The sequence below is a fragment of the Rhinoderma darwinii genome, chromosome 1, assembly GCF_050947455.1.
Source record: "Rhinoderma darwinii isolate aRhiDar2 chromosome 1, aRhiDar2.hap1, whole genome shotgun sequence".
In the NCBI taxonomy this organism is placed as follows: domain Eukaryota; kingdom Metazoa; phylum Chordata; class Amphibia; order Anura; family Rhinodermatidae; genus Rhinoderma; species Rhinoderma darwinii.
The window spans coordinates 307,912,497-307,939,463 of record NC_134687.1 but is presented as its reverse complement, the minus strand read 5'-3'; the positions used below and the strand labels follow the sequence as shown (position 1 = coordinate 307,939,463).

General features: G+C 43.6%; 1 protein-coding gene across 7 annotated transcripts in view; it reads right to left on the bottom strand.

Annotated features, from left to right (window-relative positions):
* The window catches only part of GATAD2A (GATA zinc finger domain containing 2A), a 118,331-nt gene extending 91,619 nt beyond the window's left edge, over positions 1 to 26,712 (bottom strand). For 3 of the 7 annotated variants that reach the window (XM_075825503.1, XM_075825508.1, XM_075825504.1), the window contains exon 1: positions 26,424 to 26,508. The gene's annotated coding sequence lies outside the window, so the exon portion shown is untranslated. Of the gene's footprint in view, positions 1 to 10,254; positions 10,507 to 26,378 lie in introns of those variants that run through there. The other 4 variants (XM_075825506.1, XM_075825507.1, XM_075825505.1 and 1 more) reach the window with 4 other exon arrangements.
* Between the last annotated feature and the right edge of the window lie 255 nt (positions 26,713 to 26,967).

Here is a 26,967-nt window from a genome sequence, read left to right as displayed (position 1 = left end):
CGTGTGACGTCCGCTGTTTTAACGCGCGTAATACGGATGTAAAATACGCTCGTGTGAATAAGGCCTAAGTTATAGACGAAAATAGATTGCTTTCACCAATTAAAGGAGTTGTACATGCTAGACAATACCTTTTTGTTTTAAGGGTTTGACGATAAATTGATCACAATGCGTTTCCTGTGCGATCAGCTGTAATCCGTGGGGGACCCAGCAGTAAGGGTGTTCCCCACACAACGGATACGCCAGAGAAATTCTGCAAAAGAAAATCTTCAGCAGGATCTTAAAAAAAAATAATCAGAAATCCACTGCAAACTGCTGTTTTGATGGGCATATTGCTGTGGAAAAACTGTTGAACGTTGATTATAGCAAAGTATACGTGCAAATGGAGAATTTCTATCGGTTTTTACTGCGATACAGCTACAAAAACCGCAACAAACCTAATCTATTGCAAAATGTATGCCCCCATTGAAGCCTATGGGACAAAGACGCATTATCTGTGCAAAATTTACATGCTGCAAAATTGTAAGCGGCACTGCAGGACATATTCTGTGCGACTAATGGGGTTTTTTTTCAACAGCTTGGGCATGACATGATCTAAAACTCATCCACTTTGCTGCTACTGAAATTTCTGCAGAATTTCCACAAAAAATTCCCTAGCGTTTAGGCTATGTGGGAACCCAGACTAAGTGTATAGTCACAGGGCACGTTTGAGGCAGAAAAAAAAAAAGCCTTCTGAAACCATGTGTGAATTCAGCGCCTTGTCTGAACTAAACAGTGTATTTCCCATTCAACTCAATGGGAGCAGTTACTAGGCGCATTGCGCTCCAAAATACACTTGCAATTTAATTTGCCCATGTGAGTACTAAATAAAAAAGGGTATTTGACATGAAACCACAACTAGAGTTTTTGTGGGATCTTTCAGGACTGTAAAGGTAGTCTACTATGCCATTAAATCCTGGAAAAAAAAAAAACAGGCATACTGGCCAGGTATAACAACCTGATGGAGGCCAAATGGGAGCCTTCGTCTGGCTAATGGAGCCCTACATGCTACACTTAGGTCCAAAAGGTACTGTGTACAGAGCCTTGGCTCCATTGGACATTAACCTCTTAACCCTTTCCCGCCGCAGCCATTTTTCGGATTATCACTTTTGTTTTTTCCTCAACTTACAAATACCATCATTTTTTTATTTTTCCATCAATATTGCCGTATGAGGTCTTGTTTTTTGCGAGACGAGTTGGAGATTTTGACAGCACCACTTTTTGTACCATATAATGTAGTGGGAAACGAGAAAGAAAATAATGTGGGTGAAATCGAAAAAAAATAAAAAAAACTGATTCCAAAATCTTTTGGGTGGTTTTGTTTTTACAGCATTCACCGTGCGGTAAAAACTGCATGTTAACTTTAGGCTGGGTTCACACGACCTATTTTCAGGCGTAAACAAGGCGTATTATGCCTCAATTTACGCCTGAAAATACGGCTACAATATGTCGGCAAACATCTGCCCATTCATTTGAATTGGTTTGCCGACAACCTGTCATTTACGTGTCGTCGTTTAACAGCTGTCAAACGACGACGCGTAAAATGACTGCCTCGTCAAAGAAGTGCAGGACACTTCTTTGAAACGTAATTTGAGCCGTTTTTCATTGAAGTCAATGAAGAACAGCTCAAGTTTACGGGCGCCTAAGACGCCTCGCATAATGCGAGGAGCAGCTTTTAAGTCTGAAACGACGCAGCCGTTTTCTCCTGAAAACAGTGTCTTTTCAGACGTAAAAGGAAGCCAGCGTGTGCACATACCCTTATTCTGCAGGTCAACACTATTACAACGATACCAAATGTATATAGTTTTCTTTATGTTTTAGTACTTTTACAAGAAAAAAAACGGATTGTTAAAAATAAAATTTGAGTTTTGTCACCATATAGGGAGAGCCATAACTTTTTAATTTTTCTGTCGATTTAGCAATAGGAGGGCTTATTTTTTGCAGGGTGAGCTGTAGTTTATATTGGTACTATTTTGGGGTACATGGGAATTTTTGGTTACTATTTCATTTTTTGTTGGCGATGAAGTGACCAAAATAAAAAAATATCAGAATTGCTGTTTTTTTGGTCACCGTGCGGACTAAATAATGATATATTGTAATAGTTCAGACTTTTACGGACGTGTCAATACCAGTTATATTAGCTTTTTATTATTTGAATTTACATTGTATGAGGGAAAAGGGGTGTTTATTTTAAAAAAAACAAAAAAAAAAACCTCTGTTTTATGTTTACTTGTCCCCCTAGGGGACTTTAACCAGCGATCGTTAGATCGCTTGCACGATAGACTGCAATACTAATATATTGCAGTCCATCGTGATTGTAAGGCTGGGTTCACACGACCATGTTATGTCCGTAATGTACGGAACGTATTTCGGCCGGAAGACCCGGACCGAACACAGTGCAGGGAGCCGGGCTCCTAGCATCATAGTTATGCACGACGCTAGGAGTCCGTGCCTCGCTGCAGGACAACTGTCCCGTACTGTAATCATGATTACAGTACGGGACAGTAGTTCCACGCAGAGGCAGGGACTCCTAGCGTCGTACATAACTATGATGTTAGGAGCCCGGCCCCCTGCACTGTGTTCGGTCCGGGTCTTCCGGCCAAAATACGTTCCGTACATTACAGACGCAACATGGTCATGTGAACCCAGCCTGACAGTCCCCCATGAAGCCCTGCCGGAGGCAGCGCTTCATTAGGAGTAGAAAGATGGCGGACCTGGGGGCCTTCATCAGGCCCACAGGTTGCCATGCCAACCAACGGCACCCTCAGATCTCGCCGTGGGGGGGGGGGCGTTGGAACGATACCGGGGGTTGCCCTCGTTTTTAGTCAGATCGTGGCATTTAACGGGTTAAACAAGCAGGATCGCGCTCATTACCCGAAAGTGACGGCTGTAACACACAGCCGACACACTCGCTCTAAGGAGCAGCCTCAGCCTGTGATCTCGCTCCGTACTCCACCACCCAGCATGCGCCGCATATATACGGCGGATGTCGGGAAGGGGTTAAGGACCGGACCAATTTTGTCCTTGAGGGCCGAACAATTTTTTTTTACATTTCCCTCTTTGCATCCCGGCGCTCATAACGTTCATTTTTTTTGTCCGACGTAGCTGTAGGAGACTCATTTGCGGGACGAATTGTACTTTATGTAGGTACCATTTTTTGGTACATTTACGTAATTACTTAACTTAAATTTTTATTTGGGCAAAAATGAAAAAAATAAAGCAGTTCCGCTGCAGTTTCTTTATACCATAGACCATAACTAACGTTAAACATTTATTGTACAATTTATGTATTTGTGGTTTTTTTTTTTTACGATTTGTTTTTTTATTTAACTTTTTTTTTATTTTTTATTGATGTATTTTTTTTTTAATCCCATAGAGGAATTTTTCATTTCTGAACTTTAACGTACTGGCATATATCTATATGCCAGTTCATTAGCCAGTGTACCGATTGTACACAGGCGGCAGTTAGGGTATACCTAAATATGCCCTAACAGGAAATATGGTCAGTATAAAAGAAAGTATCCGGCACACCAATTTGAAAAAAAAGGTAATTTCTTTATTTTTGTTTTTAATGCCAGTGGCAGGGTGTAACGTTTCGGTCAATACGACCTTCAGGCAATGAGCCGTGCTGGGAATACTGCATAGACGAGCGCTTGTTGTGTTAATAGCGGCTTGCCGCTTTGTAAAGGCGCTATTAACACAACAAGCGCTCGTCTATGCAGTATTCCCAGCACAGCTCATTGCCTGAAGGTCGTATTGACCGAAACATTGCACTCTGCCACTGGCATTAAAAACAAAAATTAAAGAAATTACCTTTTTTTTCAAATTGGTGTGCCGGATATTTTCTTTTATACTCATTTGGGTTGGGCCCCTATCCGTGCAAAACCACTTCCACCCAGTATCTGGTGCGATCTGAACCTATACACTAGGAAATATGGGGCCCTTCAATGGACCCTGGACTGTCTGTCCATACCAGGTGTGGCCGTCGATAAGTCACAGGGGTTTCCTGCAGCGTGACCAAAGAAAAGACCCCTCCCCCCCCTTCTCACTAAAGCTTTGAATGCGGTGATCAGCTTTGATCGCGGCATTCAAGGTGTTACCGGCGGAGAGAAGAGGTTTCTCTTCTGTCGTTAGAGTGGGGCTGTGGCTGTGTATTACAGCAGTTGCCCCGCTCATCGTGGCGCGCAGACACTAGCTGTCACACAGGACAAGAATACTCATCCTGATGCGCCAAGTACCCGCTGCTCAGGAAGAGTATTCTCGTCCTGTGTCAGCAACCAGTTAAGGAACAGGTTCCCACGCAGCGTGAACCTTGCACAATTGTGTGGATATTCCGCTGCATTTACAGTAGCAGCAAAGTGGATGAGATTTAGAAAGTCATGCCCACGCTGCAGAAAAAAACCGCAGAGTAAATGTTAATAAATTAACCTGCGTTGCAGAATTTAATTCCCCAGCATGTCCATTTATGCTGCATTTCTTGATTTTCTGTTGCGGGATTTCCTCATTTAATTCAATGGGGATGCAAAATCCACAACAGAAAGCCAAGTGCTGCTACTTTTGAGGCGTAATTGCAGCGTTTACGCTGCAAAATTCGCAACTCCGGAAAAAAAAGAAATAAATCATATTTACCCAGAACGCTCTCCTTCCTCCTGGGAAGATTTTTTCATCCCATGTGACTGCTGCTGCCGGTCACAATGGATGAAATGTCATCAGGAGGCCGGACTACACGCAGAGCTGAGGGGGCAAGCATAGACTTTTTTCAAGCACTGCTTTCCGCAGCGGAAATTCATTCCGAAAAACTGATTTATTTTTTTTGGACAGGTGTTGCAGGTACCAGGTCGGATACGCTGCACAGTTTTACGCAGCACATCCGACCCGTGGCAACCCGGCCTTGGGCCTCATGCACACGGCCGTGCCCTTAAAGAGGCTCTGTCACCACATTATAAGTGGCCTATATTGTACATAATATGATCGGCACTGTAATGTAGATTGCAGCAGTGGTTTTTTTATTTAGAAAAAACTATAATTTTTGACAGAGATATTACCTATTTTAGCTTTATGCTAATGAGTTTCTTAATGGACAACTGGGCGTTTTACTTTTTGACCAACGCATGGTGACAGTGGTATAAAAATACAACTAAAAAACTATGCCAGAATTGCAGTTTTGATCACCTGGCCTCCCAAAAAACAGGATAATTTCCGGGAGAACCCTTTTTACAATTTTTGGGGTGTGTCTCCAGTGGCACAAGCTGCGCACAACATATTTGCCACTGAAATGGCATATCTAGGGAGACATTTTAATTTTTTCTTTGCACCATCCGCAGCGCAATCATTTATGGAAGAGACCTGTGGGGTGAAAATGCTCACTACACCCCTTAATAAATGCCTTGATGGATGTAGTTTCCAAAATGGGGTCACTTCTGGGGAGTTTCTACGGTTTTGTTCCCACAGGGGCTTTGCAAATGCTACATAGCAACCAGAAACCAATCCAGCAAAATCTACACTCCAAAAGCCAAATGCCGCACCTTCCCTTCTGAGCCCTACTGTGTGCCCAAACAAATGTTTATGACCACATATGGGGTATTGCCGTACTCAGGAGAAATCGCTTTACAAATGTTGGGGTTCTTTTTTTCCTTTATTTGTTGCGAAAATTAAAAACTTTAAACCTAAATCTACGTAGTCTTAAAGAAAAGGGATGATTTTTATTTTCACTGCCCAATTCGAATAAAATTCTATGAAACACCTGTGAGGTAAAAATGCTCACTATAGCACTAGATGAATTCCTCAAGGGGTGTAGTTTCAAAATGGTCACTTTTGGGGGATTTCCACGGTTATGTCCCCCCAGGGGCTTAGCAAACGAGACATGGCCTCCGCAAACCATTCCTGCTAAATTTGAGCTCCAAAAGCCAAATGGCGCTCTTTTCTAAGCCCTGCTGTGTGTCCAAACAGCTGTTTGTGACCAAATGTGGGGTATTGTTTTACTCGGGAGACATTGCTTTACAAATTTTGTGGCACTTCTTTAGTCCTCATGAGAAAAAACTAGCTAAACCAACATTTTTTTTTTATTTAAAGAAAATATTTACTTTTCACAGCCCATTTCCAATAATTTCTGCAATAGACCTGTGGGGTCAAAATACTCACTATACCTCAGGATAATTTCCTTGAGGGGTGTCGTTTCCCAAATGGGGTCACTTTTGGGGGATTGCCACGGTTTTGGCACCGCAAGGGCCCTTCAAACCGGACATTGTGCCCAAAATATATTCTAATAAAAAGAAGGCCCCAATATCCACTAGTTGCTCCTTTGCTTCTGAGGCCGATGCTTCAGTCCATTAGCAAACTAGGGCCACATGTGGGATGTTTCCTAAATCTGCAGAACCTGAGCAATAAATATTGAGTTGTGTTTCTCTGGTAAAAGTTTTTTACACAAAAAAAAAATAAATTGATTAAATATGAATTTCTGCAACAAAAAAAAAAAGAAATTTGTACATTTCACCTCTGCTTTGCTTTAATTCCTGTGAAACGTCTCAAGGCTTAAAACTATAAAGTTTCTTAACCCTTTAAATGTCCTAGAAAAATAAAAGGATGTTAAGAAAAGCTATGCCAATCTAATGTAGACATATGGGGGACGTTAATTGGCAACAATTTTGTGTTGTATTACTATCTGTCTTACAAGCAGATACATTTAAATATAGAAAAATGCTTACTTTTGCAATTTTTCGCAAAAGTTTGTTTTTCACAATTAAATACTGAAATCGAGCAAATTTTGCCTGTAATAAAGTCCAATGTATCACGAGAAAGTCTCAGAATCGCTTGGATAGGTGAAAGCATTCCGGAGTTATTACCACATAAAATGAAACATGTCAGATTTGAAAAATGAGGCTCTGTCAGGAAGGTCAAAAGTAGCCAAAGAGGGAAGGGGTTAAACTTCATGATCATTCTGTTTGTTGAAAGAGAACTTCTCTGCATGCAATAGCTTACTGGTGATGTGATCAGGTAAAGCTGCAGTGTAAAACAGGAGGATGGACCAAGAAAAAGACAATCTGTGCTGATACAGGAAGCGGATTTCAGACTACTGTACACCTCAGCATCTCCTTAGTTCGGCCCCATGCACACGACCGTGCCCGCAATCACGGCCAGCGATTGCGGGCACGGCCAGCCGCTGACTGACAGCCGCATTTTCGGGCCGTGCTCCCATACAAAGTATGGGAGCACGGCCCGCAAAATGCGAAAGAACGGACACGTTCCATAATTCCCGGAACATTTCCACGGCACGGACACCCTCCCGTAGTGCTACGGAAAGGTGTCAGTGTTCAATGAAAGTGAATGGCTCCGTTTTTGCGGACCGCAATCGCGGTACGCAAAAACGGAGGTTTTTTTACAGTCGTGTGCATGGGGCCTAACTGCAGTCCTACCGCTATGCCCGATTACAGCCATTTGCCTTCTTAGATCTGCTTTAATTAGCAGAGGGACAGAAAACTGAAGGAAGCAAAAACCACAGTCCAAAAAGGTAGTGAGAACTTTCAAGAGCATGAGATGTCTGGTAGATATTAGGAGTAGACCATCTAAAACGAGTAGAGTCTAAAGGCTATATTTCCACTGGTTGGATTCGATATGGACAAATTCAACACGTATCTACTGCAGAATCCACAACAGATATCCCAAGGCTCGGTACCACGCATTCAATGGGGCTAATCGGCAGGTGGAAATCTGCCGACCATCCCGCAAAAACAAGCAGCATGTTACTTAATCTCAGATTTATTCTTTACTGTGGTGCGAGCAAAAACCTGTATGGAAATTTTCCATAGAATGTAAACAGGGCTGCGGAAACCCCATTCACATACATAGGACGTGGATGGTCATTGGAAAAATGCCTGCAGAAGTCAGTGTCAAATCCAGGACGTGTAAACGGGGCCTTAACAGTCAGGGAAAGAAAAAAAAAAAGAAAAAAAAAAATTACTCTAGTACTGTATTTGCTCTGCACAAGGAGACATTTTCATCATGAACAGAAATCATGAAAATGCTGTTGTAAGTGTTAATGCACATTCTTCAGAGTTTCATTCGTTTAGCTTGCAATACATTCAGTTGCCTTGTTCAAGGGCCAAACCGGAAACTTATTTAACGCACTGAAATCTACAAAGCTTATTTTGTCATATTGGCAAAGGATATAGCATAGATACAGCTTCAGAACAAGCAGTATGTGCAGAACATATAAAAGTTTGTGTGAAATCTTTAGGTTTGTGTTTTCCTGGGCACTTGTGAATCATGCGATACCCTAGTAAAAATGTAAATATTTAGTAGCTTGTTTGTGCAGCATTAAGTAGTCTAGGGCGACACGTCACACTGCCAAAGCTTGCAGTGTTGAGCTGCCTGCATCTCTAGAAATTAGAGTAAATCTGATAGCTTTGGGACACGCAAGTTACCATGACACGACAGTCGCAGGAAATCCAACAGCTTTAGATTTCTTGCAACTGTAGTGACGCGGTCGCGCAACTTGCAGGCCGCAAAGCAACCATCTATTACATGCAGGCAGCACGACATGTGTCGCCTTTCAGTTGTAAGGGCCTACCAAAGCTTGCACCGTTTTGTGGGTTACCGTCTCACCTTTTCATCTGTACAGGTGTTTAAGAAATGTATAAATTATACTGCTTTGTTAATGTATGACATGCTAGGAGCCAACTTCATATTCCTACCATTGTGTCTCAAAGGGGTTGTACCAGAAGCAATCACCTATCCACAGAATAGGCAATAATTGCCTGATCGCTGGGGGTACCAGCAATCGCAAGTACAGGGGGGGGGGGGGGGTCACAAAAGCCCTGTACCTTCTCACTTCTCAACCGCAGGTATTGAATGGAGTGACGGTGGAGAATGCATGCTGCCACTCCATTCACGGTCTATGGGAATGACGAAAACGGGCAAGTATAGCTCGACCTCCGCACTGCAGGGGGGGTGCAGTGAGGAGGAACACTGGTTTAGTGTGGCTTTCATTGAGGGTCCCATTGGTGGGGCCCCCAATCAGTCAATCACTACCTATCCCGTGGAAAGGTGACAATTGTAGATTCTGGTACAACCCCTTTAAAAAGGGACAAAAAAATAAAATAAATATTATACCGATTTGTTTAACACCTGGACAGATCCAAAAAGGTGAAAGACGGGAACACAAAAGGTTGCAAGTTCCTGCAACCCTTGGGCCTCATGCACCTTTCACAGCAGGAAGGACAGAAATAAGGAAAGGAGAAGGAGGGACTCTTATTATGACAGTCAGCAGGGTTAATAGGCACAGATGTGCATCCAGCAAGATATTACGATGGCCTGTCCTCCACTGGGCTGGGCTCCACGTACAACACCCATACACCTATTATAAGAGCTACAACGCGCCCGCCCCCCCCCCTCCCCTCAAGAACAGTGGGAGAGAACTGAAACAATTAACCCATACCATTCACTAACAACCAAAAGCCCCTATCAGAAAGAAATCTCTCCACCAGTGTATGGATAGATGGGTTCAGACCCCAGATAACCTGTGACCCATCACTCTCTTTCCATGCACTTTTAACTAGGCCGATCGCTGTAATAAAACCTAAGAAAAGGGGTACCGAGGTGGAGCACCCCACTCCATCAGCCCACAGCCAAAATAATAATACCCGCCGATCGGATTTACAAGGAAAACTTCTGTGCACACTGTTACCGTACACTGCGGCGACTGACAAGACATTATGAAGCGTACAAGTCCTCGGACATTCCCCACCGCCTCAGATGCATCTGCATCCTGCAATATCATTCAACCACCTTTAACCCTTCCAACGCCGGACTTGGGGGTCGCACAATAAGTGCGGATCGCGTTTTACTGTAGGAGAGTTCTAAAGAGGATGCGGGGAGACTGCTGACCAGTGCTCCCTCCCCATCTAAGGACATGTAATAATAGGATAACCGGAAGAGTAGCAACACTCACAACTAGACGCAATCACTAGATACTTAGATCTTTACCGAAGATCCCACAAGAAAACGAGTGACATACCGATTACAAAAGAAGAAAAGCACAAGCGAACACAGATGACTTAGGGATCGGGGTTCTGTGAATAACTGGGGGATAATGAATCTTCACCACCCCTCCCCCACCTGTGGGGAGGAGCATCTGACTCATTAAATAAAATACAACTTTTCAATCGGAGCCCAAACCCATCACAAACTTCCCGCCTACAACTCCCCCTGTACCCGACTTACAGAGTCAACAGGGCGGTAGAATGGGCCAGACCGGCCGAGGCCTCTTTCGCCGGGTTCCTACACACGGATCCCCGGTAGTCCTGGCCTCTGCTCACGTTGCCAAATAATGCGCCTCTTACACATGGAGGCTCCAGCCGCCTCCTGTCGCGCATGCGCATGCAGACCTTTAATCCACACTACCCCAAACAGGGCGAGGGAGACGGGGTCAAAAATTAAAGGAAACAACCGCGTTAATGTAACCGGAGTGTGAGTAAGTGTGCCCGGGAAACCATGTGGGCAGAGCACAGATTGCAGGGACAGGCTCACTGCTCCCACCCACCGGAACAAGCCTATACAGAAACACTGGGGACAGAGACATGTACTTATTTTGTGTACTGGACACACGTATATAAAATGCACATCCTTCCTACTTCAACACCCAGAAGCACACCTTATATTTTATAAGGCAATGAAGACATAAGTGATTTTCCTATTGAGAACCAGAGAAATACGGGGAATCCGCCTTTCAAGTTTATCTATGTCCTTGTGATCATTAAGATCTGCGTTGCCCTTGGCAATAAAATGGTTAATAATCCAACAAGGCGTTTCCACAAGGAAGTGACATCTGCTGTAATTTATAAAACTGGCCTGGCCTGTTCTACATAATCTGGACCCAAGTTGTCTGCATGGCAGAAAAAAAAAAAACACGCTCCTTTACCGTCTATGTAGACGGTCCATGTAGACCCCTGCCAATAAAAATTAAATACATTTAGGAAAAGGTAGAGATCAAAAATACTTTCCCAATTGTGCATTTATACCTGGGAATGTAAGGCTGAAATTACACATTGCAGAGGTCACAGATTTTATCCTTTGCATTTTACTTGGGTATGATCCGCGGCAAATCCACAAAATCTGTAAATGTGTGAACTCCGCTTTAATGTAGAAAACCTACAGCAGACTCCATCCAAGGAAAGGGACCCTACAATTTACTCAAGCAGGTAGAATACAGTTATACTCCCCAGTTACAGTACACAGGGACCCACATCCAACCAGATTGTAAGCTCTTGTGAGCAGGGTCCTCACTCCTCTTGTATCTCTTACTATTTCCTCATAGATTGTAAGCTCTTGTGAGCAGGGTCCTCACTCCTCTTGTATCTCCTCCTATTCCCTCATAGATTGTAAGCTCTTGTGAGCAGGGTCCTCACTCCTCTTGTATCTCTTACTATTTCCTCATAGATTGTAAACTCGTGAGCAGGGTCCTCACTCCTCTTGTATATCGTTCTATTTCCTCAGATTGTAAGCTCTTGTGAGCAGGGTCCTCACTCCTCTTGTATCTGCTCCTATTTCCTCATAGATTGTAAGCTTTTGTGAGCAGGGTCCTCACTCCTCTTGTTTCTCTTCCTATTTCCTCAGATTGTAAGCTCTTGTGAGCAGGGTCCTCACTCTTGTATCTCTTCCTATTTCCCCATAGATTGTAAGCTCTTGTGAGCAGGGTCCTCACTCTTGTATCTCCTATTTCCTCATAGATTGTAAGCTCTTGTGAGCAGGGTCCTCACTCCTCCTGTATCTCCTCCTATTTCCTTATAGATTGTAAGCTCTTGCAAGCAGGGCCCTCATTCCTCGTTTTAATTAGTTTTCTCTGAATTGTAAAGTGTTGTGGAATATGACGACACTATATACGATTATTATAAACACATGCTAGAGTAGAAATAGGTATAGCTTCGCAGCCAGCTGATGACATGATTGGATCTTTATGCTCCTGTGAAGATCCTGCGGTGTCACCCACATTACTAGTGAAGGGCAAATATATTATTTGTAAATCATAGAAGTCGCAGGCCAGTTGCAGCTATGTAGGTCACAGAACTTCAAGGTAACACCGAATATTGTTGGAATTTATAATTGGGGTACCATTTACTAATTTATTGATATAACATGTGAATATAGTCAAAGAAAGTCTACGTTCGCTTTATTTATGTTTTGCAGCAGCTGGGGCAGAGTACCGAATAATAAACAATACAGCTACTTAGGCGGGATTCACACGACTGGGTCCCGCCCGAGCCCGAGTGTCGGCCGGTAAAATCGGCCATTTTGCCCTGCCGGTTTGCATAAAGTTTTGCATCCGGGCCGGGCAGATCTGGACAGTGACATCAGCGGCAACTCCTGAAGGGGAATCCCCATGTGTTCAGGGATTCTGCTTCAGGAGTTTCCCCTGATGTCACTGCCCAGATATGGACAGAGACATCAAGCGCTCTGTCCAGGAGCGGAATCCCCGAACACACGGGGATTCCGCTCCTTCAGGGAGCTAAAAATGGAGCTAGCACATAGAGCGGGGAGATACCTCCATGCTCTGCTATAGTGGCGTCGCTACAGTAGTAGCAGCCGCAGCAGCAGCAGTTGCTAGCGGCGCCATGGAAGGTGTCGCCGGGCCAGGGAGCTTTTAACAAGCAGGGGAAGGGAGCGAGCGCAGCGCTCCCTTCCACCTGCTGTACACCCCGGCCCTGCCACAGTGTACAGCGTAGCCATTCATCCGAATGGCATCGGCTCCTCCTCCTCACATGCACTCTACGCTGTGAGGAGGAAGAGAGAGAGCGCAAGCCACGGAAAACCCGGCCATAACTCGGGACACATTCCGGTGATGGCTGTGTATTACCCGGCCCCATAGACTTCTATGGGAGCCGGGCGGCCGGGTACCCGGCCGAAAATAGAGCATGTCCTATTTTTTGACGGCCGGTTTTCCAGGCCGTCAAAAAAAAAAATCTGTCGTGTGAATAGCCCCATTAGGGGTCTATTATTCCTAATGCAGCCGGGTGCCGGCCGATTTATGAACGGCCGGCACCCGGACGGGAAACCCTGTCGTGTGAATGAGGCCTAAAGAACATCTTGGGAAAAAATACAAATAATTAAATCTAAAAAATCTCTATACATCAGTGAATCAGCGATTAGCACAGGACAAGGAATGTTTTATAAAATATACTCGTATAATTGTCAGGTTCCAACATCAGAATTTGATGTTTAAGCAAATATGTAGAATTGAAAATTACCAGTGGTGCCTATAAATACATGCATTTTTTTTTTTAAAGAGAACCTTTCACCTCCCCATACATGTGCAGCTGAGTGCAGCATATAATGGGGAGGGCTGCACAAACCCTGGGGCACTTAACTTTTTTTTTTTTTTACCTCCCACCGTTATTTAGATATCGGTGCAGTTATATTTGGCGCCCGATATTTAACCCCTTCCCGTTGTAAACAACTTTCAGATTTTAATTTTCGTTTTTTCCTCCCCACCTTCCAAAAGCCATAACGTATTTTTCCATCGATATAGTACTATGAGGGCTTGATTTTTGCGGGATGAGTTGTCGTTTTACGTAGCACAATTTATTTTGCCATACTAGGAAACAGGAACAAAATTTATTTGTGGGGTAGAAAATGATTCCTCCATGTTTTTTTGCGCGCCGTTTTTACAGAATTCACTGTGCAATTAAAACAACATGTTAACTTTATTCTGTGGGTCAATACGATTATGGCTATACCAAATAAATGTGTATGTATATATATATATATATATATATATATATATATAGTTTTTTCTATATTTTAGGTTTTTACATGTAAAAGCAGTAAGTGTAAAAAAGAAAATGTATTTTGTTTCACCAAATTCCGAGAGCCATAACTTTTTTATTTTTCCGTCGATTAAGTGGTATGAGGGCTTATTTCTTGTGGGATAAACTGTAGTTTTTAATACCATCATTTTGGTGTACATGCGACTGTTTGATCACTTTTTATTTCATTTTTCGTGGGAGATTAGATGACCAAAAAACTAGAGATTCTGGCGTTTACAATTTTTTTACGGCGTTCACCGTGCGGGTTAAATAATGATATATTGTAATAGTTCAGACTTCTATGGACGCGGCGATACCAATTATGTTTATTTATTTATTTTGTTTACTATGCTCTAGGGGTAAAAAAAAATTTTTTTTAACTTTTAATTTATTTATGTATTTATTTTTACACAAAAAAAAAAAAACAAAAAAAAAAAACTCATTTACCCTTTTTTTTTTTATTAGTCCCCCTAGGGGACTTTAACCAGCGATCGTTAGATCGCTTCCACGATATACTGCAATACTAATGCCTCCGGCAGGGCTTAAAGGAACAATGTCACCAAAAAATTTTTTTTTACATCAGTTTGATTTTAGTAAAAACTTTTATATTTGTGTGTGTGTGTTTTACTTTTTTTTATTTTTTAACTTTTTCTTCCCTATGGGGGCTGCCATTTTTTTTTCCATTTCTGTATGTGTCGATTAACGACACATACAGATATGGAATACGGCACATACAGTCCCATAGTGAATGCGAACGGGGCCCCTTCCATCCACTATGGTGTACGGCGTCTGTGTGGGAACGGCGCATGCTCCGCTCCCACACAGTCCAAGTTGAACTGTGCGCCGCCCGGCGCCATTTTCCTGTGGACCGGAAGTCGCGGCCGGACAGCAAGATTACTACTTCCGGTCGCGGCTTCCGGACTTGTGCACTTGGAACAGCGGCAGCAGACGGAGCGGACGGACCGGAGGGAGCGGCGGCGGGAGGAGCAGGTAAATTATTTCTATGTATGTTCGTGTTTCAGTGTGTGTTTACTACTGTATGTAAACCTACTACACTGTGTGTTAGATCAAAAAATGGCGACACACAGTGTAGGAGGTTTGACCGTTCAATCCCCTCATTTCTCCCGGCACTAGCCAGGATAAAGGAGGGGGGGATTCTGAGAGCTCACTAGCGCGAGTGAGTTTTTTCCAATTTTGCAGCATAAAGCAATGTGGTTGCTTTACCACATGCGATGCTGCAATTTTGGGAATTGCTCCATCTAGTGACCAGCACTGGGAAATATTATAAATTAGAATCTAATTTATAATATTTCCTGACTCGTGAAAAAAATAAAAAAAAAATAGAACAAATGTTTAATCACCTACACACTAATTGTTTAACTAAAAAAAAAAAAAAAGCAACACATTCCCTTTAAAGAGGCTCTGTCACCAGATTATTAAATCCTTATCTCCTATTGAATGGGATCGGCGCTGCAATATAGATAATATGATGGTGAAGGACCTGTGGGAAGAAGTGACGTCACAGCGTGTGTCTGTGCAGTGAAAGAAGCTGGGTGGGAACGATGGGAAGTGTATGACGCTGATTGGTCAGCGTCATACACTTCTATTCACAACGCCCAGTTGGTAAAAACGAGAAAACACGCCCACCAGTTGGTAAAACGAGAAAACACGCCCACCAGTTGGTAAAATGAGAAAACACGCCCACCAGTTGGTAAAACGAGAAAACACGCCCAGTTCTCGATTGAAAAACTCATTTGCATAAATCTAAAATTGCTCATAACTTGGGCAAAAATGATCCTTTTTTTTTTAAAACAAAAAAAACACTGCTGTTATCTACATTGCTGCGCCGATAACAGTCAATAGGAGATAGGGATTTTATTATCTGGTGACAGAGCCTCTTTAATAGGTGCACAAAGATGGCTGACCTAGGGGCATTCATTTGGCCCCCATGCAGCCATGGATATGTTCTGGATATGTTCTGAAATGTCTCTTGAGGTTACAGTGGTTTGGGTCGTCAAACCCAATGACAGGTTTCATTAAATAACATCACATACCTCTACTTCTTAAGCATTTTCATTAAAATTAAATGCTTGGCCCTAAGAAAAGACTGGTAATACCAAAAGCAGACTGGACACAAAGTTTAAACTGAAATAAAATAAATAAAAAACAAACAACACTATATTGTGTTTGATCGGTTATAAAAGGTGTTTTTTTTTTTTTTTAGATGTGTATACATGGTCTCACCATTGAAAATTGTGGAAATTATAGGAACTTCCAACACAGAAGGTAGCAAGGATCCCTATATGGGTGTGAACTGGGGCAAAGCTTCAATTCGGTAAGGCAGATTCTAGGTGGGAACTAGTGGAGAGGGGGCTGTGCATGCACGTGGCTTTCTCCGTTGTGTTCAATAAGTGTTAGGGTATGTTCACACGGCAGCGTCCGATACGGCTGAAATTACGGAGTGATTTTCATGAGAAAACCGCTCCGGAATTTCAGACGTAATGGCATGTGCAGGCGTTTTTCGCAGCGTCCATTACGGACGTAATTGGAGCTGTTTTTCCATGGAGTCAATGGAAAACAGCTCCAATTACGTCTCAAGAAGTGACATGCACTTCTTTGACGCGGGCGTCTTTTTTACCCGTCGGCACAGTACATGGTAAAACCCATTCAAATGAATGGGCAGATGTTTGCCGGCGCTTTGGAGCCGTAGTTTCGGACGTAATTCGAGGCATAATACGCCTCGTTTACGCCTGAAAATAGGTCGTGTGAACCCAGCCTTACAGAAACAGCCAAGCAAGCATAATTCCCATATAACAGGCCCCCCTCTCCACTAGTCACAGTCTGAAATCAGCAGCTTATGGCCGCCACACCAGGCAAAACGGTGGGATCAGACGTATCCTGTTCTTGATATAGGTGCAGGTCCCATAGCTGGGGTCTGCATCTGGCATATCCTGTGCATGAATGTCTAAGATGGGAATGTCCCTTTAAGGAGCCCAAGGCACTGTGTGCGGAGGTATGGTAGAGTCACCACTGTGTGACGCACTGTACTATCCAATAGAAACAGTAAGGCTGGGTTCACACAGTTTTTTTTTTACTAGTTTGACGCGGAAACAGTCAGAAAAAGCGCCAAAAATGCCTCCCATTGATTTCAATGCGAGGAGGAGTTTTTTTCCCACGAGCGGAAAAACCGGCTGGCGGGAAAAAGTAGCGACATGCGCTATCTAGGCAGAGAAAGCGTATGTCGCTGTGTTTTATGCCCGCGGCGCTCAATGGTCGCGGACGAAAAACGCAGCGAAAATCGGCGTGAGGGCAGAGGAAAATCTGGCTCAAAATTCCAAACTGAATTTTGAGGCAGATTTTCCTCCTGCAAAAAACTCTTGTGAACCCAGCCTTCCCACGGAGTATTTTGCCGAGTTTTTTGACGCGGAAACCGCGTCACAAAACTAGTCAAAAACAGCCCGAAAATGCCTCCCATTGATTTCAATGGGAGGCGTCTGCGTCTTTTTCCCGCAAGCAGTAAAACTGCCTCGCGGGAAAAAGAAGCGACATGCCCTATCTTCGGGCGTTGCCGCCTCTGACCTCCCATTGACTTCAATGGGAGGCAGAGAAAGCGTATTTCACGGTGTTTTATGCCCGCGGCGCTCAATGGCCGCGGGCGAAAAATGCCGCAGAAAAACTCCGCGAAAATCAGCATGCATGGAGAGGAAAATCTGCCTCAAACTTCCAAACGGAATTTTGAGGCAGATATTCCTCCTGCAAAATACTCCGTGTGAACATAGCCTAACTCTAGAGGAAAAAATGTCCACGATACAGAAGAGGACGCTGCATGCTACCTTTTTTTTCCCTTTCACAGATTGATTTTAAACAAGTTTTTCTTCACAAATTCTGTCAGAGGCACTGAATTTCCTCGGGTTCTCTCCCCTCAGGTGTACAAGGCTATTATTATGAGAAAATATTTTTCTGCTTTGTTTTGTGCTAGGAAGGTTAGGATTATGGTGTGGAAAGCCACGGTGTGTCCAAGTCTTGAACACTGGTTGCAATTAGTAAATAAGTATGTCCCCACGTATCAAAAGTTGTACCTTAACAGGAGATGCCCTGACAAATTTGGGAAGATCTGGGCTAGGTGGTTGGAAACCTCGGACACTGCAATCTAATCTCTCTCTTACTGGCTCTTCCAGGGAGCACTGAGAGATGAGTGGAGTGCATGTGTGACTGGGTGTTTGTTTTGTTGGTTCTGGGCCATGATTATGGTCACCTTATGATCCTGCTTCAATTGCAATTTCTATATATCCTGTTGTGATACTTCTTGTCTCAAATGCTGTCTTTTGCAATGTGAATGTCTTATATACTATGGTGATTGCTATTGCCAACTAGCTTTGGTTGGTGAGTATGTTTTTTGCTTGTACTTTTGTATTCTGGAAAGGTTAATAAAATAAAGCCTTTAAAAAAATAAAAAAATAAAAAAAGGGGCACAAAGATATAGTATTGGCCATATTATTACGACTGTGTAGGTTATGCCCTAGGCTTTATTTACACGAGCGTGTTAAACGTCCGTGGGGCGGCCGTCCCACAGACTTATGTAATTCAATGTGGCCGTTCACACAGCCGTTTCAACGGACCGTGTGAAGGGTCCGTGGGAAAATAGGACATCCTATCTTTTCACGCATCGCTCCATACTCATCTATGGGGGACGGGCGACATCGCGTCCCACAGCGCCGAGCACGGATGCACCTCGGCCGTGAAAAACTATCGTTTTTCACGTCCGAGGTGCGCAACGCTCATGTGAAGAAGGCCTTAAGGACAGATAAACAGGCTAAAAAGGAAGCATATCAAAAACTGCATCAAACTATACTAAGCCAGGAATGGATCCTAAAAGGGAGAGCAAGTTTAACCTCTTAACGCCGAAGGACGGATATATCCGTCCTCAGCAGCTGCTAGTTCGCGCAGGAGGACGGATATATCCGTCCTGTAATCGTGCGGGTACTGTCACTGTACCCACGCGATCAGCGGCAGGAGCACGGCTGTTATACACAGCCTGGCTCCTGCTGCAACTGCCGGAATCTAAGCGCGCTCCGATTCCGGCAGTTTAACCCATTAAATGCCGCTGTCAATAGTGACAGCGGCATTTAATGTGTTTGACAGAGGGAGGGAGCTCCCTCTGTCACCCCATCGGCGCCCCCGCAAACAAATCGCGGGTCGCCGTCGGGTTTCCATGACAGCCGGGGGTCTAACAAAGACCCCCAGGTCTGTCTTCAGCATCTGCCTGTTAGGCGATGCCGGAGGCATGACCTAACAGATTGCCTGTCAGTTTTACACTGACAGGCAATAATGCTTTGGTATACTAAGTATACCAAAGCATTATATATGCGATCAGCAGATCGCATAGTGAAGTCCCCTGGTGACTTAAAAAAAAATATGTCAATCAGTTAAATAAAGTTTGTGAAAAAAAAATTAAAAAAAAATTAGTGAAAATCAAATAAAACTACTTTTTTTTGCCCAAAAAGTGGTTTTATTTAGTAAAAGTATCAAAACAAAATCACACACACATATATGGTATCCCCGCGATCATAACAACTTGACCAATAAAATGAACACATTAATTAAACCGCCGGATGAACGGCGTCCAAAAAACGCAAAAATTCGCTCTTTCTCCCATTCCCCCCATAAAAAATTAATCTATAAGTCCTATGTACCCCAAAATAGTACTAATGAAAACTACACATTGGCCCGCAAAAATCAAGCCCACATACGGCCATATTGACGGAAAAATAAAAACGTTACGGCTCTTGGAATGCGGCGATGCAAAAACAAGTAATTTTTTTCTAAAAGGCTTTTTATTGTGCAAACGTAGAAAAAAAACATAAAACCTCTACATATTTGGTATCCCCGTAATCGTGCCGACCCATAGAATAAAGTTAACATGTTATTTACGCTGCATAGTAAACGGCGTAAATTTATAACGTGAAAATCAATGCTGGAATAGCCGCTTATTTTCAATACTCTCCTAAAATAAAGTTAATAAAAGTTAATCAATATATTATAAGCATCTAAAAATGGTACAATTACAAAATACAACTCGTCCCGCAAAAAACAAGCCCTTATACGGCGATGTCGACGGAATAAAAAAAAAAATTATGACTCTTGGAATGCGACCATGAAAAAACAAAAAATAATCCTTGGTCATTAACGTGCAAAATGGCCCGGTCATTAAGGGGATAAGGCCAGTTTCACACACAGCAAGGCAATATATATTTTTTTTTTAAGGGGATGGGGGTGTCTGGTCAAAATACAACCAGAGGTTAGTTCAAAGTTTATGTATGTAGACGTTTTCAGACTTTACATTTAACTTTTTTGTTTGTGGTGTTTTCATAGTGTTTTTTGTCTTTTTAGGTCAGTGGAGTTTAGCAAAACACTGCACTCTCCCAATATGGAGTGGTTTTTTTTCTGGCACTTTTCTCCAAGGCTCATCAATAGAACTTCAAGAACACCCATTGTTTTGATGTGCTTTTAAACGCAAAAAGAAAGACCTTTCTGAACAAGGCCTGAGGGTATGTGCACACTGCTTATTTTCTGACGTTTTTCAGGCCATGTGGTTTTGTTCAGACAGCACTAGTTTTTCTCAGGTGCTTGAAATAGGGTCCCAACCAAGTTGCAGCTAGAAAGTATTGTATTCGGCACACCCTTGGAATATTTAACGTAAATTTCAATTTTTTCAATCTTTTCGTAATGCCAGCGGCTACATGTACAACGTTTCGGTCGTAAGACCTTCGTCAGGCACGGAGCCGTACTGGGGACTGGTTTAGCGATTATTGCTGGTGCGGTTATCATGGTAATGGCGGCTTACCGCTCTTTATGGCGCTCAGTGCCCGACAAAGGTCTTACAACCAAAACGTTGCACATGTAGCCACTGGCATTATGACAAGATTGAAAAAATTTAAATCAATTTACGTTAAGTATTCCAAGAGTGTGCCGAATACAATTCTTTGTTTTTCAGGCCAAAACCTGCCGAAAAATCGGAACCAGAACGCCTCCAAACATCTGCCCATTGATTTCAATGGGAAATACGGCGTTCTGTTCAGACGGGCTGTTCATTCATGCGGCCGTTTTGACAGCTGGCCGTGTAAAAAAAAACACCAGCGAAAAAGATGTGCATGTCACTTTTTGAGTCGTTTTTGGAGTCGTTTTTCATTGACTATAGAAAACCGCTCCAAAAACGGCTGTAAAAAACGTATTTTCAGACGTTTTTGGTTAAGCGTGTGCACATACCCTAAGGGTGAACAATTGACCCCTTTAAAATGGGCATCTGAAGTGTTAAAAGTTTTGCCCAATATGTGAACGTTTACAAGAAGCAGATTTGTTTCAGAAACGTATGCATCTGCAACAGGCCCATATTGTATCTCCATGTGCTTCAGACATTAAGCATAGGCATAAAGGTTTTTTTTCCTCACATATTTGTACCGTGGCATGCAGCATAGCATGCTATATTACAGAGGTCTTCTCCCATAAGTACATTTCTTCTCAAGAGCTTGTCATAGCACATATATCCTTGGGTTGCACTGATGGAGAAAAAAACATTATTAAAAGGGGTTGTCCCACTGTAACTTATTACCTATCCACAGGATAGTTAATGAGTATTTGATCTCTGCGAGTCCTATAGAGAATGAATAGAGCGGCAGCACGCATGCTTGACTATTATTCCATTCAAACATCACACTTAGAACCCCGTTCTCATTATCAGCGGTGTTCCCAGCGGTGGGCCCCCAAACACTTATTACCTATCCTGTGGATAGGTAATTAGTTGATTTGGTGGCACGACCCCTTTAAATGAGATATATATATATATATAGGCAGGATGTCAGTGGACTCACTACATTGAGGTTTTTTTTTTATACATAAACATCGAAGGCCTCCTTCACATCTGCGTTGGAGACACCGTTAGGGGCCTCAGTCTAACATCCAGCCAAATATGCCGGCAACAGTAGCGAAGCATGCTGCGCTATGGTTTCTGGTAAAACCATGGACACCCTGACGGAACCCATTAAAAGTTAATTGGTTCCATTGGCCGCCGGTGGTGTCCATTGTGCAATGGAACCAGCGCTATTGGTATTTCCGGTGTTCTGCTCCTCTGAAGGAAGCACCAAAGATCTCAGCTCGGACACTAAACTTTATTGTTGTGTCACTTTTAGGCCTCTGCTGTGTGCACAGAGCATTATTAAGCATGTAGTTTTACAGTGCCCACATGAAGCCTCTATAATGCATGGTAAAAAATCCACAAATTCATACTGACCCCCAGTGTGCCTAAAAAAAAAACAAAAAAAACCGACAGTTGTACAGTATGGAGTCAGCAGTATGCATGAGCCTTGAGGCCACCTTCAAATATTGCATTACTGTACGATATAGTGAAACTATGTTAATACAAGAGACTTTGACCACAATCATCTTTGTGAAGGCTATATTCACATGACAGCGGGAAAAAAATGGCCATTAAAAACTGATCAACCGTCAGTTTTTCATGGCCATTTTGCATCAGTGTGTCTCCAAATTTTCATTCACTTCCAGTCAGTCTGTCTGTCTGTTTTTAATGGCCATTAAGAAAAAAAAAACACACATTTCATTTGTTGGTTTTATTGTCCAAACCCCCATGTAGATAGTGCTGCAATGACCCTGTAGATAGTGCCAGTGACCACTAGCACCCCCACATGTAGATCGCACCCCCCCCCCCTGTAAATGGCACCAATGTAGCTCCCTATAGGAGCGGAATCCCTCTGGCCAGGAATTTCACTCCTAGAGGGAGCCCCTGATGTCTCTGTCTATGTGTGGACAGTGACAATAGGGGCTTCTGCAATAGCGGAATCCCCTGGCCAGAGCATCGGACAGAGATTCCACTCCTACACGGAGCTACGGGGGCCCTGTCTACAGGGGGGGCCCGAGAGAGACCGGAGTCCTCGGCCAGAGACTGCACAGTTGAAAGCCTGACATCACTGTCCATATGGACAGTAGTGTCAAGGGCTTCCCCGGCTCAGCGCTCAAAGTAGCGCTGTGTGCGGGGAATCCTCGGCCAGGATCAGTTTTTACCGGCTGTTACAAGAATTGATTCCTAAAAAACGACTTGTAAAAACTGATCCATTTTCTTCTATGGGATCCGTCAAAACGGGCAAAAATAGGACATGTCCTATTTTTTGACTGACAGTTTTCACGGGCCGTTAAAAAAAAAAAAAAACAGCTGTGTGAACACACACAGCACTCTATTGTTCTGAAAATGTCCGTGTAACGGCCGTTACAAAGACGTTTATCGCACAGCCGTTTTTCACGGTTGTGTGAATGTAGCCTTACCAAACCATTCAAGGATATGTACTTTGAACGTTTTCTATGGGAAACCGCAGGAAGCTTTTGCATGTAAAAGTTGCTGCTCTAGCAAGTGTTTCAATAGCAGGGGGGGCACTGAAAATGCAACAGATGGTAGCATACTATGGTTCACAAAGACAAGAGAAGCAAAAAAAAACAATGGTGCTAGCCTTGAAAGGTGGCAACAATGGCCCACATTTATCACGCTGTTCAGGCAAAGTTTTTACGTAGACTGACAAAAAAAAATAAAAAGTCATACATTTTCACTTACATTTACTTTTCTCATCACTCTCCAATTCGAAAATGGAGTGCGTTCTCCAAGAAGGTATAAGGGGAACTTAAGACTGGCATTGCATACACCAGTCTTAATAGAAATATTGGAGTAAAGTGCGACACATTATTAAAGAAGCTAAAGCCTATTAATAAGTGTATTGAACCTTTTGGCCGGATGCCATGCATGTCCCTACATCCATCGCCAACCAAAGAAACAAAAAAAAAAAAAACAGAAAGAAGCTCAGCGCTCTTCGGGCTCCTTCATCCATCTAGCACCACTTGTACAAGGTCCTGATGCACAGCAGCATCAGGGCCTTATATGCAACGAATATCACTTAAACGTCATCAGTGTTGCGTCAAATACAACATCCTGGCGTCATTACGTTGTATAAGCAGTACTGGAGATATATGGGAGCCGGAGGGGAGACAGGAGCGATTGAGTATTAAAAAAATAATAATTACGTCCTATTGGGGGGGGGGGGGTCTAGGAGCCGGTGTCTCAGTAACATCACCCCTCTTTTCTAGAGGCCACACCCCTGGCGAGGGTGGCAGAGAAGACCAAAAGTTTTTAGCACTTTTGAGACACTTCTACACCAGAAAACTGGCGTAGAAATGTTGATAAATTACCCCCATAGTTTTAGTTAAATGTATTATGTAGAAAGCCTGAAAAGGATGCGACTACTCATAGCAATGCAGGTTGAGAAATTTGACAGAAATCACGCCAACTATCTCCTTTACTAAGGCCTTATTCACATGAACGCGTTATATGTCCGTGATACGCGCGTGATTTTCACGCGCGCCGCACAGACCTATGTAAGTGAATGGGGCCGTTCAGACTGTCAGTGATTTTCACGCAGCTTATGTGCGCTGCGTAAAACACACGACATGTCCTATACTTGCCAGTGTTTCGCGCAGCACGCACCCATTGAAGTCAATGGGTGCGTGCAAATCGCGCACGGAAGCACTTCCGGGTGACGCGCGTGATTCGCGCTACAGCTGGTAAAGGAGAAGGGAAACAAAATACCCTCCTTTACTGTGTCATCCCATAAAAAGGGAGTGTCATAATGATGCTGGCTGCGTGAAAATCACGCAGCCACGCACCATATACACACGCCACACTGAACTTTTGCGTGCGCAACACGCAGCGTATTCTGCACGCGCAAAACTGACACGTTCGTGTGAATAAGGCCTAAGACTGTAAGATAAACCAATCTTAGCAAAGGTGTTCCATTGGGTCATAAAGAAGGGACAAGATATGGAGTAAAGATGTAATAACTGTTACCATTTGACACGTTATACAGTTTTTTTTCTCTTAAAATTAGATTCTTTCGTTTTCCGGATCTAAAAATGGTACTTTATATATAGGGAGAACTTGTGAAACCAGTGAAAAGTACTCACCCACCATTACATATAAAGAAAAAGCTTAGTCAAACGGGCATTTACCTCTAAGTAAAATCTACAAAATACTGTTAGTAACTGAACATAGACTTCCTGACAAGAATATTCACTCCCGGCACAGCATGAAGGGCATTCTAAACCACTACAAATAGAACATAATGAAGACAAGGCTTCCGTCTAAGCTTAAAAAGGGGTCAAGCACAAGCAGCAAGGCTATAGCGGAAGTACGGTACATCTCTCCGCCTGCCAGGGATCATCCTCTGTGACTATTTGTACAGAAGCCACCTAGCTGTACAGTAAGCACATTAACCCTTCTGACAGACGTCACTGGCTGCAGCCATTTTATAAGTATCCGGCACTGTCAACCCCCATTTAACAGCTACACTGCCAATTAGCTGTGAACAGTGTTTACCTCCCCAACGTTTCTGAGACACTAAACACAGCGCCGTATCTATAGATTTCTAAGTACCTCCTCACACTGGCTTTTCCAAGTCTGGGGATCAGATAGGTCTATGGACAGCCAGAAGTGCTGCATTCTGAATGAACAAGTTGTGGATTACATGATTGCATGATGGAGTCTCTGAGGTGAGAAAGGTTTAGACTTTTTTTTTTTTTTTTAAATGCAGAATAGGCTCACAGTGTAGACAAAAACAACAATAGACCCCAAGGGATGTTATAGTCCACATATACTGCTGGGAAGAAAGCTCTGGGGCTCTATTGATCTCCACTATCTCACACAATGGGAGTATAAAGCCCACCGGACCAGGGACAGGTACTCTTTTGTTCACCACCCCAGAATAAGCCCCTATCCGTCATCAAGGAAGGACTACACATTCACCCTACAGTAGTTATAGTGCTTATTTCTGAGAAAACAGGAGCCACTTCCATGTACTAGAGCGCGAGCACAGCCCCCTGAGGGTCACTGTCTATGGCATTAGCTAGCAAGCTATCCCGTGTAAAGGACACATGTGCCAGATCTACTACTGGGGGCCCATTACACTAGACACAGTAAGAGTGCAAGCTCTCCAACCAATGGGAGCCCACCTCACCCAAGCGATTCGTTTTCAAGCTCAGATACACGATCACCCTTGTTTTATAGAGCAAGCACTCTGGGGAAAGGGGTGTAACTCAGCTTTATACTATAGCGAATGTTATCCTGGGTGACCCTCATCCTTGTATGGGGTGCAAGGTCTCACATTAGTACATAGGACTCGATGCTTTGCAAGTCAGCAGTAGAACGGTCGGTAACCCATGAGAAGACATTGTCCCACTAACGTGCGAGAAGTCAGGTGATGGGGGGGGGTTGAATGACATGCGACCATGTAGTTAATCCTTAGAGCCCTGAGGCATAAACGGTTGAAAATATTGTACCACTGGGAGTGAGACCACAGTTTCTAACTAGGACTGTAGTGGCTTCCGGTGTTGTCCTTACTCGTTGGAACGTCCCGTTCACAGAAACGTGCGTGTGTATATATATATATATATATATATATATATATCTCCGCGCGCACGACTATATAGATTACATACGTGCCATAACGCCGATAACCCCTTTCGAGCTGCTCCAGACCTCACCTCAACGGGGGGACCTGGCTCCTCCCCCGAGTCCGGCCGCAAGAAGGACTCCGTGTTTGCGGTTGGGGTGGCCTGGGCCACAGAAGCCTGGACCTCCAGAGTAGTTAAGAACGCCGTATCTTCAGACGTAACTTCCAAACCCAAGAAACGAGCACTCCGGCGAGCCAAAATTACCGCTTTAAAGCCGGCTTCACGGTTGCTAGGGAGAAAACTGCACCGGCGCCACGCTTCCGTGTAGCTGCTTTGTGACTGACAGAAAAGAGAACCAACCACACTAAGCTGGCGGTATGTAAAGCTATGGAGCTATTACACTGAACCCTGGAGTTGGTTTAGGGGCGGGCGTGTGTAGTCAGCATGGCGGAGCGTCAGGATCGTATTACCAACAAATTAGAATAGTCGTAGCTCCAAAACCTCGTGACGACAACGGTGCATGCTATAAGCCCCGCCCCCATTTGAAAGCTCCATTCTAGAGTTGTAGCACCATTCATTGGGAGGAGCTTAAACGACACTCATGTGCTTCCCAATTAGAAAAATTCCAGTGCAC